At 46.0% G+C, this 17,242-nt stretch overlaps 1 long non-coding RNA gene across 2 annotated transcripts in view; it reads right to left on the minus strand.

The window, feature by feature from the left end:
- Nucleotides 1-17,242, minus strand: part of LOC146798980 (uncharacterized) — an 875,086-nt gene that overhangs the window by 359,482 nt on the left and 498,362 nt on the right. The gene's annotated exons all lie outside the window — the stretch shown is intronic.

Genomic DNA, 17,242 nt, shown 5'->3' on the forward strand with positions numbered 1-17,242 from the left:
GTCTGTACATCTCAGGGGTCAACCCATATCTAGACATCAATGCATCTTTCATGTGGGGATAGGAATTATAGACATCAGAAGGCAAGTCTAGCAGTGTGTCCCGACCCTCACTAAGGAACCGTCCCCACAATCCTGCTCCCCAATCCTTCTCAGGGACCCAGTGGGAAGACATGGCTACCTCATAGGCCTTGAACCACTGCCCAATACCATCATTTAAAAAAAATTCCTTCACCACATCGTTAGGGATATATACTCTAGATTCCACAGGTATTGACGGTGTGCTGCCACCAGAGGGAGTACTCCCTAAGTTCTGGGCTTTCAACTCCAACTCCCTCAAAATTTGTTCATGTTCAAACTGTAGCTTCTTTTCTTCTAGGGCTAACTTTCTACTTTGCATTTCAAATTCCAATTGCCCACTTAACTTGAGCTTGGTCAGCTCAATTTCATGCATCCCACACTCTTTTCTATCTGCCAACTCCTCTGGAGATAGACTTTTACCAGAAACACTGCTACCGGCAGGGGAAGGGGTTCTCCTTCCTCTTGGACCCACTGGCCCTTCCAGCTGCTCCTCTGCATTATCATCATCAGTGGCATTCCTTGCTTCTACCCAGGCTCTCAGCGCCTTGTAGAACTCTGGTTTGTTTTTGCATCCAGTAGTGCAAACATTACATTTTTTGCAAAAGCTGTTTCACTGGGTAGCTGTCCAGTTTCTCTTCTTCCCATTCCCATTCATTATCAACAGAGACTATGGATGCTGCTTTCTCCATGGTGGTTAAGCTTGGCAGTACTCAAAAATAGAAAGTCCCAAAAAGAATCTACCAACAAGTATTGGTTGCATTATGGTCTGCACTCACTAAGTAGTGTTCACCAATCACTGTACATGAGTCACAAATGCAAGTCCAGAATCCTCACCGCTGACCACCAATGTTAGACTTGGGGTTCTCTAGCTGGCACAGGTATGCACTTGTGACAAATACGGACCTCCTCCTCCAGTCACGCTAAGGGGGTACACTCCTAAAATAACCCCTGCTCACCCCCTTGGTAGCTTGGCACGAGCAGACAGGCTTATCTCAGAGGCAGTGTGTAAAGCATTTGTGAACACATACAGTAACCAAGTGACAACACTACAGATGGACACCACACAGGTTTTATATCAAAAATAAGTATTCTTTATATAGTTTTACCGCAAGACCATTAAACGACAAAAACACACAATACTGTTACTTTAGATGGTAGGATTTGGCTAAGTTCTCTTAAGTTCTTAAATGCAACACTTAAAGTCAATGTACCTTTTAGATGCGACACGCAGGGCAACGAAAGTCTTTCAACGATGTTGATGCGATTAAGTTTTTGGTGCAAATAAATAAAGACGTGAAGATCTTCCAGATGTGGTACGCTTCTCCGATGTTGCGAGAAGACTCGCCTCGATGCTTCAGCTGCAGCGGCGACACACTTTACGCGATGCGATGACAGCGGCCTTGGCAGCGACACTCTTCTCCGACGTTGCGAGACGCTTCCGCTCGATGCGATGCTGCAGCGGCAACACCCCTCTACGCGATGCGATGACAGCAGCTCTGACGGCGCGGCACGCTTCTCCGTGGATGCGAGGCGCTTTTCTTGATGCGGTGCAATGCGACAACTACGATGGCTGCGATGGCGACACGCTTCTTCCTCGATGCGAGACTCTTCTCTTGATGCGGTGCAATGCGTCAGCTACGATGGCTGCGGTGGCGACACGCTTCTTCGGCATTGCGAGACACTTCCTGGATGATGCGAGATGCTTCCGCTCAAAGCCATGCTGCAGCGGCGACACACTTTACGAGATGCGACGACAACAGCTCCGACGGCGGCATGCTTCTCCTTCTTGAGTCGTACTTCCAGCTCCTTGCGACACGCAGTCCCTCAGAAGGCCCAACAACAGCAGCAGGCACTTCCAAAGAACTCTGGGGAGCTGGGGGGTGAAGTCTGTTGTTCCTGTGACTTCAGCAGGAGGCAAGCTCTTTTCCAAGCCCTTGGAGATCCTTCACAAGTTGAGCAAAAGTACACCCAAAGTTCCTTTCTCCTCTCTTTGGCAGTAAGGAAACCACTGCAGGCCAATCCCCCAGTTTCAGGGATAGTTTCCTCCTCAGCTTCTTCTGGTTCCTCCCTCAGCAGAGGTTCTTCTTGTTTTCCCAAAGTGATCTAATTTCTTGGGATCATGGTCCCAATATTTATACCCAGAAATCCTTTGTCCTCTGAAGGCAGAGGGGCCTTTCCCCAGCGATCGCGCTCCTCATCCCCAAGGAAGGCCATGCTTGTGATCGGCAAGCTGTCTCACCCTACACGGAAGACCGGATTCACACGCACTGGCGCCCATTGCCACTAATCAGCTTCTTGACGGGAGTTAGTCGGCTACACTAACTGAAGTCCTATAACCCGGACGCCCATTCAACGCGGAACACCGGACTCATACGCACCGGTGCACATTGCCAGTTATCAACTTATTGACGGGACATAGTCGGATGCACTAACTGAAATCCGGTACCCCGGACGCTCCTTCAACGCCCTCCTGTGGATACCTTCCAGGAGTCTATCCCTTCTTGTCCACGCATGGACAGACCGAGCACCGTACTCGTTCACGGCATCACGTTCTCAGGCTTGTTATTAATTAGTCCTGATGATGATCTAGATATTATGTAATAGATCGAAACGTCATCGACTTGTTGCAACAGCATGCATGTTAAATACATAAGTTAAAAGTTGTGCATGACTGTTTACCTCCCAAATAGCTTGCCCTCCATCTCTCGATCGGCGTAAAGCTTGGCTGTTTAGCCTGAAAAACCCTTTACACATGTGATAGTTCTTTGTATGTTCTATATGTTTTGTCTGTTGAAGGACACAGGACTGTGTCCCACTCTATTCGTTTTGCTCTATAGCCAATTCATTACATTGAACATTAAATTTACATGTCTGGCTGGACATTTCTAAGTAATATAGTACTGATTCTGGTCTATGTTTATTTTACCTATACTAAATTGATTTCGAAGGACCATTTGTTTTTTGAAACCAAAGGTTCTTCTTGTTTTCCCAAAGTGATCTAATTTCTTGGGATCAGGGTCCCAATATTTATACCCAGAAATCCTTTGTCCTCTGAAGGCAGATGGGCCTTTGCCCAGTCCAATCCAGTTCCTGAGCACTCTGTTTACCAGACTTCTCCTTTCCTTTCACAGTGCAGGGCAGAAACATTAGACGCCCCACAGGAGGTGGAGCCAGCATTGTGGAAGGCAAGTACAGCCCTGGAGCACTTTTTTGACAGGATTCCTCCTCTTCATTCACTGTGCAGGGCAGAGACATCAGCCGCTCCACGGGAGGTGGAGCCAGCATTGTGGAAGTCAGTCACAGCCCTATTCAGGTCCCAGGTGTAACTCCTCCCACCCATCTGGATGCAGATCTCTCTATTCACCACTGGGGCACCTCACCATGTCTCCTGGAATTGCCCAGCCCTGTCACTCAAACTCCAGACAAAGGAATACACAGCCTAGCAGAGGCAGGTTTGAATGGTTAGACAAGAAAATGCCTACTTTCTAAAAGTGGCATTTTCAAACACAGAATGTTAAAAATAACTTCACTAAAAGATGTATTTTATCATCCGGAGTTCAGGCATACTAAATTCGAATTTCTACCATGTTCTCTGAGTCAGTTAGGATTATAAGATGCAATAACCAAACTGCCCATTCCGACCTATGGAGAACAGGTAGCCTTGCAATAATGAAAAACGAAAATGGCTGTAATTCACTATTAGAACATGCCACACACGCCAGGGCATGTCCTACCTTATCCTTACAATGCACCCTGCCCTTGGGCCTACCATAGGGGTGTCTGATATGAAGAAAAGGGAAGGTTTAGGGATTGGCAAGTGGGTGCACTTGCCCAGTCAGCATGACAGTACCAGACTGCACGCAGGCTCTGCAATGGCAGACCTTAGACACATGTTTACAGGCTGCTTCTGTGGGTGGCACAACCAGTGCTGCAAGCCCACCAGCAGCATTTGGATTTACAAGCCCTGGGCACTCCTGGTGCACTGTACTAGGGTCTGACAAGTAAACCAAACCAACCAATCATGGAATCACAAATCATACATGCTTGCGAGTTCTCCTGAGGCGGAAAGCCGGGAGAGTGTGTGTTGTGAAACCTTTTTAACAAAATTTGAGAGTCACGTATTTTTCTGTGCTTTTACCCTCACAATCCCTCCCCTCCTGGCACTGTGATCCGGGGCACTAGGCTCACCTGGTCAGGCTGTGCAGAGGAGTCGAGCGCTGCCGCCATTTTGGCGTGCATTGAGACCACGCCCCTTTTTCGGAGGCGACGCCCCTGTTTAGGCCACGCCCATTACCGAACATACTTAAGGTGCCGACCACAAGAGCTAATTGATGCTTGCGAGTTCTCCTGAGGCGGAAAGCTGAGAGAGTGTGTGTTGTGAAACCTTTTTAACAAAATTTGAGAGTCACGTATTTTTCTGTGCTTTTACCCTCACAATCCCTCCCCTCCTGGCACTGTGATCCGGGGCACTAGGCTCACCTGGTCAGGCTGTGCAGAGGAGTCGAGCGCTGCCGCCATTTCGGCGTGCATTGAGGCGACGCCCCTTTTTCAGAGGCGACGCCCCTGTTTAGGCCACGCCCATTACCGAACATACTTAAGGTGCCGACCACAAGAGCTGATTGATGCTTGCGAGTTCTCCTGAGGCGGAAAGCCGGGAGAGTGTGTGTTGTGAAACCTTTTTAACAAAATTTGAGAGTCACGTATTTTTCTGTGCTTTTACCCTCACAATCCCTCCCCTCCTAGCACTGTGATCCGGGGCACTAGGCTCACCTGGTCAGGCTGTGCAGAGGAGTCGAGCGCTGCCGCCATTTCGGCGTGCATTGAGGCCACGCCCCTTTTTCGGAGGCGACGCCCCTGTTTAGGCCACGCCCATTACCGAACATACTTAAGGTGCCGACCACAAGAGCTGATTGATGCTTGCGAGTTCTCCTGAGGCGGAAAGCCGGGAGAGTGTGTGTTGTGAAACCTGTTTAACAAAATTTGAGAGTCACGTATTTTTCTGTGCTTTTACCCTCACAATCCCTCCCCTCCTGGCACTGTGATCCGGGGCACTAGGCTCACCTGGTCAGGCTGTGCAGAGGAGTCGAGCGCTGCCGCTATTTCGGCGTGCATTGAGGCCACGCCCCTTTTTCGGAAGCGACGCCCCTGTTTAGGCCACGCCCATTACCGAACATACTTAAGGTGCCGACCACAAGAGCTGATTGATGCTTGCGAGTTCTCCTGAGGCGGAAAGCCGGGAGAGTGTGTGTTGTGAAACCTTTTTAACAAAATTCGAGAGTCACGTATTTTTCTGTGCTTTTACCCTCACAATCCCTCCCCTCCTGGCACTGTGATCCGGGGCACTAGGCTCACCTGGTCAGGCTGTGCAGAGGAGTCGAGCGCTGCCGCCATTTCGGCGTGCATTGAGGCCACGCCCCTTCTTTCTCCTACATCCGCAACTATAAATCATGTGCCTCTTCCGGCAGCGCAGTGGACGAGCGCAGCGGGTGCGTCGGTGGCGCACCGGAGGTGCGCCAGAGGTAAGCCCGTCTGCGCCCGTCCGCGCCAGACCGAGCCAGGAGCAAGGCACTGGCAAGAATCCGAGGCTTACATACTCCAGAGAATTCCTATACCATCTTAATCAGCCTCTCATACACCCTGGTTCTCATTTACTGGGACCAGATTTTCACTGCACTAATTGTTCCCACTGTCCATTTAAATTTACCTCCGCGATAAACGAGCACCACCCTCAGACGACTATAAATATGGCTCTGCTTAATTGCAGATCACTCCCCAAACATGCCCACGAAATACATCTACTCATTGAAGAACATCATCTAGAGATTTTGTTTCTTACTGAAACATGGCTCGTCACCGATTCAGATGCTTATATCGTGCAGGCACTGCGTCAAGGTTTTTTCATACAACATCTGAACCGTCCGAAGGGCAGGGGAGGGGGAATAGCCGTCATCTATAAAGACTCCTTCTCGTGCAGATTTCTCGATAGCCCAATGATGGACTGTGAAAACATTCATTTCACTATTCAAATCTCCCTTTGTAACTCCCTTTCAGGAGTTCTTATTTACCGCCCACCATGGGTCAGTTCCATAACTCTCTTTTGGAATGTTCCTTGGCCCTGGCCAGCACGCGGCCCAATTTCCTAATTTTAGGGGACTTCAATGTCCAGTTTGATAACACCAACGATGCTACTGCATCCGACTTGATCTTAGATCTTGCAGCCCATCAATTTCACCTATTAAATAATCTTCCCACGCATAATCTGGGACACCTGCTTGATCCTATTTTCTGCAATTTCCCTGATCTTAGGGTGGGAATACCTATACCAGTGCCCTGGACTGATCACCGACTTATTCCCTTCATCCTGCAGATTAAGATCTACTCTCCCCACAACCAAACACTGGGCAGACTCTCTCGCCCCTGGCCGAAACTTGACCGGGATAAATGGATGCGTGTACTAGAACACACCAGGCCACGGCCTGATAGTAACCCTCATTCCGCGGACGTACAGTTTATGTCATGGATTGAAAATTCCCTTGACACTGTTTTGCCACAAAAACCGTATCTAAAACCTAGGAAAAAACCCACCTCCCCGTGGTTTTCTAATGAGATCCGCCTCCTAAAAAAAACCTGCAAGAGAGCAGAAAGAATATGGAGGAAAGACTTCGATCTCAACAGCAAAAGGGAATACAAAGGAGCTATTCTTACCTACAAAAAAGCCCTCAAAAAGGCGCAAACAGTCTTTTTCAATGATAAAATTAGCAAGGCATCCTGCTCGTCTAGAGAAACGTTTCAAATCATGAAAAAACTTTTAAAAACTCCAGAGCCACCTCTTACATTTAATTTCCCGGATAACCACTGTAATGAGCTAGCTACGTTTTTTGACCAAAAAATTCAAAATATCCTCTTACATCTTCCCCCCCTTTCTCCCAATGATCCCTCATCCACCAATTCAGAGCCGACTCAGAATTTGAACATAGAACTTGATATGTTCCTCCCTATTTGTGAAGAAACCCTACGGCCCATCTTCCAATCCCTCAAAAGCGGGTCCCCGCTTGATCCAGCACCAGTCAGACACCTCAAACAAGTTGCTTCCACCATTCTGACACCCATGGTGAATTTGATAAACTCATCTATAGAACGCGGTCTGGTCCCGCCAAGCTGGAAGAAAGCGATAGTCAAGGCCTTACTCAAAAAGCCCAATCTCGACCCTAACAACTTTGCCAACTTCAGGCCTATTTCCCTCCTCCCATGCGTGAGCAAGATAGCTGAAAAGTTCATTAACAGCCAGCTTTCTAATCACCTGGAAACTAACAAATTGCTAAAATCTTCACAGACAGGATTCCGCCCGGGCCAGGGTACGGAAACAGCGATGGTGGCGGTTGTCGAAGAGGCTAGAAAAATTATTGATGCAGGAGGATCAGTGGCAGTGATCCTTCTGGACCTCAGCGCGGCCTTCGACACCGTCAACCACAGTATCCTGGTCCAGAGACTCCGTGACCTTGGTATCTCGGGCACGGCCCTGTTGTGGCTAAAATCCTTTCTCTACAACCGATCCTTCCAGGTGGCGGAGGGTGACTTCATCTCCAGGGAGACTCCCATACGCTGCGGAGTACCTCAGGGCTCATCTTTAAGCCCTACGCTCTTCAACATGTATATGTCGCCATTAGAAGGTATTGTCATCCCGTATGGTATTAAACTTCTGACCTACGCGGATGACACCCAACTGGTTGTCTCCCTCAGTCGGCAGGATAACCCCGATATAGATCTGCACTCCTGCCTGAGGGACATAGTCAGCTGGATGAACTCATCACATCTAAAACTCAATGGCGACAAAACGGAGATTATGGTGCTAGGCGACCAATCCTATTTCCGGCCGGAGTCCTTGTGGCCTCCTTGCATGGGCGCGCCTCCAACCCCCAAAGCTGAAATCAAAAGTTTGGGGATTTGGCTTGATCAAAATCTCACCTTAAGCACCCAGGCAAGAAAAACGGCTGGAGTATGCCTTGGTCTCCTACGCACCACCCGCAAGATCCTCCCCTTGCTCCCTTTCCAGTCAAGGAAACTCCTCTTACAGGGTCTTATCCTATCCAGATTGGATTATGGTAATGCTCTGTACCTCGGAGCACCAAAAAAAGTGATTGCCAGACTACAGGTAATGCAAAACGCTGCTGCTCGGATTCTTACTAATACTAAGATCCGCTGCTCTGCCAAACCAGCGATCAGAGCTCTGCATTGGCTGCCCGTAGAGCAAAGGGTACACTTTAAGGCCTTGTGCCTAACCCACAAAATCCTCCAGGGAAAGGCTCCGTCTATCCTAAAGGACCTTGTGGTTCCGTACTCCACCACCAGAACTCTCCGATCCTCGCACGCCCATCTGGTTCAAATTCCCAGGATAAGGAAAGCTCGTTCAGGAGGCCGGCGCTTTGCCTTTCATGCGTCCAGACTGTGGAATACCCTTCCGCTCGACCTCCGGGCCCAACATAATCTGCTTCCTTTTCGAAAGTCACTAAAGACATGGCTGTTCCCATAATCATCTGCTCCGCAATCGGTTGAACTCTTTGGTGCATTTACTAGCGCTGGGACGCTCAAGGGCAGCCATGCGCTCTAGCAATCTCCATACATACATACATACATACAGCAACTTACAATAGGGAGCACTTGTACTGTGGCACTGGACAGCAGTGGCACAGTGCCTTGAGCAACTAATACCAGCAAAAAATACATGAGGCACAGCGAAAAATGGAAGGGAGACTCACGCCAATGTGCCAGGTCTAACAGAAGGAATGTACCATGTGAGGTAAATTAGGATAGGAGGAAGATTACAACACACCTCCCTTACTTATCTAACAAAACATTGTTACATTTGACAACCTTGTCACAACTCCACAACTGACCATTTTCGAGGAGTACCACATTGTTAAAGGTTTTGGCAACCGACAAGGAGGGTACATTTTGCTTTGATTGTGCACACCTTTTACACATGTCTTAACTTGTACCATGTGTTACATATTGCCTTATGGTGCACTAAATGTTTGTGACAAATGTGTTCTACGTAATACAAAGTGAGTTATGGTCTATGGGTATTATATGTATTCTTATGACCTTATGTCAAAAGGATTATGATACAGAGAATGTCATGACCATTGCCCGATTGGTAAGGTGATGTATTTGATTTGTGGTCTAAATGTCTTATATGCATTTTTGATGACACGTGCCTAGTGACACAGTGATTGTATGTGATTGTGGTCTAATGTGTGTTATATATAATACAAGTGATATTTTTATATACCACTGTGTGGAGTCTCTCTTTGTGGTGTTCCTATTGTGTCACTGGTGTGTGAGTGTGTGTTTGTTGCGCAAACGCTTTACACATTGCCTCTGGGATAAGCCTGACTGCTCTGCCAAGCTACCAAGGAGGTGAGCAGTGGTTATCTTGGGTGTGTAACTTCCTTACCCTGACTAGAGTGGTGGGTGCACCCTGGCTTAGATGTATACCCTAGCCAACCATAACCCCCATTTCTAACAGGCATCAGTATTAAGGAAAAGGGTGAACAGCAGCAGTGGGAGCCACAACTGTCAAAAAGAGACCAGGGATAATGGGTCTCTGGGAATAGCTGAGAGGAAAAAGCTTTGATCTACACTAGGAACATGCACTAATATAAAAGGCAAAAATAAATGTTGCAAAATGTGTAGCAGATCTATCCTCTTTGGATCCAATCAGGCACCAACATTCGTCTGAGAGTGAGTTCAACTCTCCCTTTTCCACGAAATAACACGCAGATGGCAAATTTTTATTGCAAAGTCTGTTGCAGACATTTTATGTATGTAGCTTCTTGATTCATAAGTCTCCTTTCCAATAGGCATTGAACACAATTTAACATTCTCATGTTAAATGTTTAATTGCAGAAACAATGATCTATGCTAAGGAAGAGAAACATCAACTTGCAAAAATATTTGTTTAGTAATGTATTTCACTAACCCGAACAAGAAGTGCTGCTTTAAAATATACAACTATTGTATTCAAGCATTATGTGAAATATGGGAAAAATAGGAAGCTTAGTTATCACAATCAGATGTTTCTTAGCAAAATATTATTCATTTGTTAAACCGGAACATTCTGCAGTTAGGATGAATATTTCTAAGCATGTCCCATTAGAGTCAGCTCTCTAAATCACATTGTGTGCATTTCCGCACTGTCGAGTTCACTTCAAGTTAAAAGAAAACTTGCTGTTAAGCATTAAGCTTCCAATTTCTTAGCTGGTCCAAGAAAAGGTATAAAACCTGGGTGCCGATTACGATGACTGTCAGAAAGCCTCCGGCTTTGCGACACTCATCATCAGTTTCACTTCCGACTGCCTAATTACAATCTAGGCGGTCGGAATTGAAACCAGTTGGTCCTTCCGGCTGGATTGCGACGGGCTCAAGGAGCCCATCTGCCAGTCGGAGACTGGCCTGTAATCCCAATAGAAAGCGTTTCCGCCATTGGGATTATAATGCTCGGTTTCCCTCGGGCTTTCCATGCCAAGCTTTCCTGCATGGAAAGCCTGTCGGAAAGCGAGTTTATGAGCCCATAGCAGGACTCCCTTCTCCTTGCGGCCTCTGGTTGGGGGCTAAGAGGGCACCTATGGTGCCCCCCTGTTGATCCCTGCACCGTGTGGCAGGCACCTTGATGTGCCTGCCACGCGGTGCAGGGATGAACGCAATCTCCCATTTCTCTATGGGATCTTGAGCTACGGCCTGTTTACGGCAGTAGCACAAGCTCCCATTGAGAAATGGGAGTATGAAACCGCACCATGTGCGGTCGCATTGTTATTGTGGCGTTGAGACCGCCGACCAGAGGTCGGTCGGTCCTGACATCATAATAAGGCCCCTGGTGTTTTTGGATCATAAGAGATAAGCACATTTCTAGACTACTTCTAATATGCAATTCTGTGAACTGTTCATAATGAAAGACGCAAGGTCAGCTGTGAGAATTAATTTTTTTTTAAATTTCAGTTTGTGTGTAGGAGTTATAATAAAGGGGTGTAAAAAAATAACTGCAGACGCCTATGTTTTCCACTAAGGGAAGCTTAGTTCTAATGTGCCAAATACAAAAGGTGCTTTTTTTGCTTGGGAATGCACGCTACTTCACACTGAAGAAAAAAAAAATGAATAAAATGTGCATTGCCTTTGGGTAATGTAAGGAGAGCACTGCAATGTCACTTTGAGACGTCTCGAGAGGCCTGTCAAGGTTACAGTACAAGCTTTTGGAATGGAGCAACTGCAAACAACTTGTTCTTATTCCAGTTGAGCAACTTTAAGCAGAGACATTTTCCACCTAGGCCATTTAGGGGAAGGATACATTATTGAATGGGACTGAAAGAAATTGTATTAATTTCAAGTGTGATAAATCACTTATTAGGAAGTTAGGGCCATATTTATGCCCAAGTCACGTAGTACAATGCAGCAAGTCACCTTGCTGCGCTACACTAGAACAGGGAAGGGGCAGGAATGCATCATTTTTAAGGCATTACGGCAGATCCTGCCTTTTCCCCTGTGCTGGCGTCATTTTGACGGCCTAACACCAATGCAGGCACCCTTGCACCATGGTTCAAGGGTGCCTGTGTTGCAAGAAGGATTGTTTTTGTGCAGTAAGGGATACCTTCCTGCACAAAACACTCCCCTCAGGCATTTTCCGGTTTCTATGTGTGTTGCAGAATGCAGCACACATAGGAAGAGAAAAACACTAGGAGAAATAAAGATATTTCTCCTCGTTACGCCTCACCTGGGGAGGCATAGGTTTTTGGCACATGCCCAGGTCTACCACTTCTAGTAAATCTGAGAATGCGTCAAAATCCATTGATGTTGCATGGGAACACCCATGTAACGCCCATGGAAACGCCTCCCTGGAGCAGAGTAATGCAACACAACGATTTGCTCTGTGTTGCATTACTCAAGATTTATGAATCCACTCAGGGCCATGCACGGTGGCCTTGCATGGCTTCATAAATCTTATTTTTAGTTTGCATCGCTCTTGCACCCCTTTACCTGATGCCAGAGCGATGCAAAGGGGATCATAAATATGCTCCTAAATGTTTAGCTATGCCTGGATTAAAAAAATTGCAAATAGTTTAGAAATGCAAATGATACACAGCATACCAACATTGATAAAAGGACAGACTGTACTTTTAGTGTTTGTTTGAATATGACTAATTGGGCAGTGGTTTCGCCAATCACAAAATTGTTAAAATGGACAATAAAGTGACTAAATGAAGCATCATTGACATTCCATACTAAAATCGCTATACCACACAAAGAGAATTAGAGGTTCTAAATGATCGCATGTCCTCCACATATATAACACTAAACCACAACAACTGCGATAATATTGTAAATTAATGTGTTGGCTGCAACGACCTGAACATGAAAAAAGAAAATACTTTATTTTGAATGAGGAAGCCTCATCCACATTTTTGTGACATGCTTCATCATTTGTATTCTCATCCACCCTGATAAGATAATATAATTGGGGTAGTACGGGAAGCTTGTGTTCGTTGAATAGGAGGGACTTCAATTCATCAATTCATTCTTGAAAATGCAGAACAAGGGCGTGGCCGGAGCAGAGAACTGACAGGACATGCCTTCACTGAGCTCTGAGTTTTTCCTATTATGATGAGGAATGGAGCACCCTGGCACCATCGAGGGTCCCCTAATAAACAAGAAGGGAGAGAAGAAGCAATGCGCTCTACTAAGCACTGAAAATTTAACTAATTTGGTAAATCCCCTGTGTGTTAGAGGATTCTAAAGGGGTCTTCCCCAAATTGAAACCAAGGAAGCCACGGTGGCTGCTTTGCACAGGATCACCTGCATTGAAATCTGCCTGCTGAGAGACCTGTCTCTTACCACCGGCCCTGAAATGTGCTCCATGACTGAGTACGTTATGTGAGATTGGGATATGGCTATAGTGACAAGCTTCTGGCAGAGCACCAGAGTGCTGTACCTGTGTTTACACGTCTTACACCTCTACAGTGATATCTGACGGTCATACAAACATTAATGTGTGGGGGAAAAAGGACAGCTTTGGCCTGAAGGAGGGCTATAGGATAGGATTCCACGCATACTGTGCAGTGGTAGTTCCCAAATCATGGCAGGCCAGAAATTGACACCTTCTGGTTACAGTTTGGTTTACATTGTATTATCTCTATGCTACTTGGCAACTATTGGCTCCTGCTCCAATTCTGATCTATACACTTGAAGCTATACATAAACACTCAGTGATCTTGTCATCTGTAAATCCTAAATATCAGAAGATGTCCACCAGACCTACTGTCTTCCTCAGGAGCCAACCAAAAAGACATACCTGAAGCCACCTTACCTCCATACCATTCTGATACTCAACAATCAGCTAATTTGTTGGAGCCTTCTATGAATGGAGACATACAGCTGCTATTAAAAGCATTTAAAAAGGAAATTTTACCAATGCTTCACAACTTCAAAATTCCCTAAAAGTTTTAGATCACTCTCTTCATAAATTCAAAACAAGGCTGGACCGTAATGAGAACAATTTAGCAGAACATGCTCATAATGATAAGAATAGATTTTCTCCAGATCGCTTCCTGATTGTCTTAAATTTAACTAAAGTTGATTTTTTCGCAGGGTGAGAGTATAATTCTACTATGAACCTGGCACTGGACTGCTCAGTGAACAGCTATTTGGCTCAATCCTAATCAAGTGTACTATCTCAAGGTATGGAAACTCCAAATCTCACATATATAATGACCAGACTGCACCTCTGGGAAAGGGATTATACTTTTAATTCTGCCTAATTTGATAATAGATCTCTTTATAGTCAATTCGTGTTTGGCTCAGCAGTGGTCAATTTGAAGACCATGGGAGATCACTCAGTGGTCATTTTGCTGGATAACATAACACAACTGCTTGAATTGAGACCACAGTGCAGATCCATGAATGGGCTTTCCAGGAACCTGTCATGAAAGCAAGCCTTAATCAGGGATACTATAGAACACTATTTCTGTAAGAGAATGAGGTGAGTTGGGATGTAGTATGAAATGCAGCTAAGGCAGTAATTACAGGCAAATTAATATCACAAACTACCACTTCTGTGTGTTTACATAATATTAAGGAACTTGACCTTGAATCCTTTTTTTTAACAGTTACAAAACAAATATAAATTGGATTTTTCACTTTTCACCTATAGAGATTTGAGAAGAGCCAGGAGAAAATTTGAGCAAGTCTTATGTACTGAATCATTCCGTAAAATGTTCTTTTCGTAATCAAAAATACGATGAACAGGGTAACAAGGCTGACTACCTTTTGGCTTATAAACATAGGAAACTACACTCAGAAACCACATATGGCCAATAACGGCTAATGAAGAGACAATCAAAGGACAAAACACTGGTATGGTTCCTCCTTATATAAAAATCCCAAGGGGTAAAGTGCACCCAGATTGACATTTATTTCCTCCCTTAGATCAGGAATCAATCAATCAGTACATTTATATAGCGCGCTACTCACCTGCGAGGGTCTCAAGGTGCTGGGGTGGGGGTGGGGGTGCTGCTACTGCTCGAATAGCCAGGTCTTGAGGTGTTTCCCGAAGGTGGGATAGTCCTGTGTCAGTCGTAGGTGTGCGGGGAGGGAATTCCATGTTTTGGCTGCCAGGTAGGAGAACGATCTTCCTCCGGTGGTGGTTCTGCGTATCCGTGGGATGGTGGCGAGGGCGAGGTTGGCGGAGCGGAGCTGGCGGGTGGGAGTGTAGAACGAGAGGCGGTTGTTGAGGTATTCGGGGTCCATGTCGTGGAGCGCTTTGTGTGCGTGGGTGAGGAGCCTGAACATGATCCTCTTGCTGACGGGGAGCCAGTGCAGGCTTCTCAGGTGGGCGGATATGTGGCTGTGGCGAGGGATGTCGAGGATGAGTAATGCGGAGGCGTTCTGTATGCGTTGGAGTCGTTTCTGAAGTTTGGCAGTGGTTCCTGCGTATAGCGCGTTTCCGTAGTCCAGTCGGCTGGAGACGAGGGCCTGGGTGACGGTCTTTCTGGTTTCGGTGGGGATCCACCTGAAGATTTTTCGGAGCATGCGCAGGGTGTTGAAGTAAGAGGATGAGACGGCGTTGACTTGCTTGGTCATTGTGAGGGAGGAGTCCAGGATGAAGCCCAGGTTGCGTGCGTGGTTCGTGGGTGTCGGTGCGGTGCCCAGCGCTGTGGGCCACCAGGAGTCGTCCCAGGCAGATGGGGATTGTCCGAGGATGAGGACTTCCGTTTTGTCTGAGTTCAGCTGCAGGCGACTGAGCTTCATCCATTCTGCGACGTCTTTCATCCCTTCCTGGAGGTTGGTTTTGGCGGTGGCTGGGTCTTTGGTGAGGGAGAGTATCAGCTGGGTGTCGTCGGCGTAGGAGATGATGTTGATGTTGTGTCTGCGTGCGATGGCGGCGAGGGGGCTCATGTAGATATTGAAGAGGGTTGGGCTGAGCGAGGAGCCTTGGGGATGTTACAGTTAGAGGGGCCACTTTATGAGGAAGAGATCAGGAAGGCTATATGCAAGATGTCTGGGAACAAGGCTTCTCTCCAGATGGCTTTACTGTCTCTTTCTACAAAGCATTTGTGAACGTACACATTGGTCTTTTGATTAGGTACTTCAATATTTTATGCTGTCTGGGACAGTGGCTGGTACAATGTACAATTCAACACTGACCTTATTACTTAAGCTAGGCAAACATGCACAGTCATGTCACTTATATTGCCTAATAGCATTATTGAACCTTGAAGTTAAGATTTTTACTAAAGTTCTGGTGTCCAGGTTGAATACAAATGACCATCTAGGATAGCACAATACCAATCAAGCTTTATTTAAAGCCTGGAACAACATTTGACTAGCTGTTAATGAAATAAACATCGCTGAAAAAGCAAATTCCCAAGTTTCTCTCCTCACTTTAGATGCTGAAAGATATTTTGACAGGGTTGAATGGTGCTTGCTAATGTAGGTTGCTGGCTAAAACAGACATGAGACCAACAATGAATAACGTATACCAGCTGTTAGACCTGTCAACCTCAGGGTGGTCTTCCCCCGAATTTTGTTTGCCTTCTTACCTCCATTTGCATGCTAAAATTAATTTTTGTTGGCGATAGGACATGCGTTTTGCCACTGCTAACCAGTGTAAAGATGCTTGTGTTCACTCCCCTAAACATGGTTTGATTGGCTTACACCTGATTGGCATATTTAATTTATTTATAAGCACTTGTAGAGTGGTATACCATATACCTTGGGTCTGTAAATTAATTCTACTAGTGGGCCTGCAGCATGTAGTGTGCCACCCACTTAAGTAGCACATTAAAACTTGCCCCAGGCCTGCCAATGCACCCTGAATACAGTTTTAAACTTACAATTCAACTTGGCAATATCACCCCTTTGTCAAGCCTTAAACTCCACTTTTATTGAATATAAGTCACCTCTAAGGTAGGCCCTAGGTAGTCCATAAGGCAGGGTGCATTTTAATCAAAAGTTTGAACATGTACCTTTAAGTTTTACATGCCCTAATAGTGAAAAACTCCTACATTCGTTTTTCACTACCGTGATGCCTAACTGTCCCATAGGGTAACAATGTGCTGCCTTATTATATTTAATAAGTGCAAACTTTTGGATTGGGACCAGGTAGCCAGTTCATGTTTGGTATTTATGAAATTGTAATAAAACATCCTCTTTAATGGTAAAGCCAGAATTCTAATTACAATTTTCAAAATGCCACTTTTAGAAAGTTTTAAAAGAAAAACAGGGGTTGGGCCAATATTTCGTCAGCAAGGCTAGAAAGTTAGCATTTTCAGCCCTTAGCCCTTTTTGTGCTAGCAGTCTGTCTTGGTTACATGACTTAGTATAACTGGCAGTTAGAGTTTGTGAATTCCTCCCAGACAGTCACACAATTGAGGGATTTGGTGTGCCTGAATGGGCCATCTGCTGGCAAGATGGGAGTGCAGAAATGAAATGAAATTATGATTTCCAAAGCGCACCACTACCACCGGGTGTCTAGGCGCTGACTACCAAAACAGGGTGGCCCAGGGCAAAGAATAACACCAGCCATCAGTGAAACACAGGCGAGGTGGAAGAGCATATTAAACTAGTGGTTGAATAACAAGGTTTTAAGAGATTTTCAAAACGTGAGCAGATTTTTTGA

Source organism: Triturus cristatus, chromosome 9, assembly GCF_964204655.1.
Source record: "Triturus cristatus chromosome 9, aTriCri1.1, whole genome shotgun sequence".
Classification (NCBI taxonomy): Eukaryota; Metazoa; Chordata; class Amphibia; order Caudata; family Salamandridae; genus Triturus; species Triturus cristatus.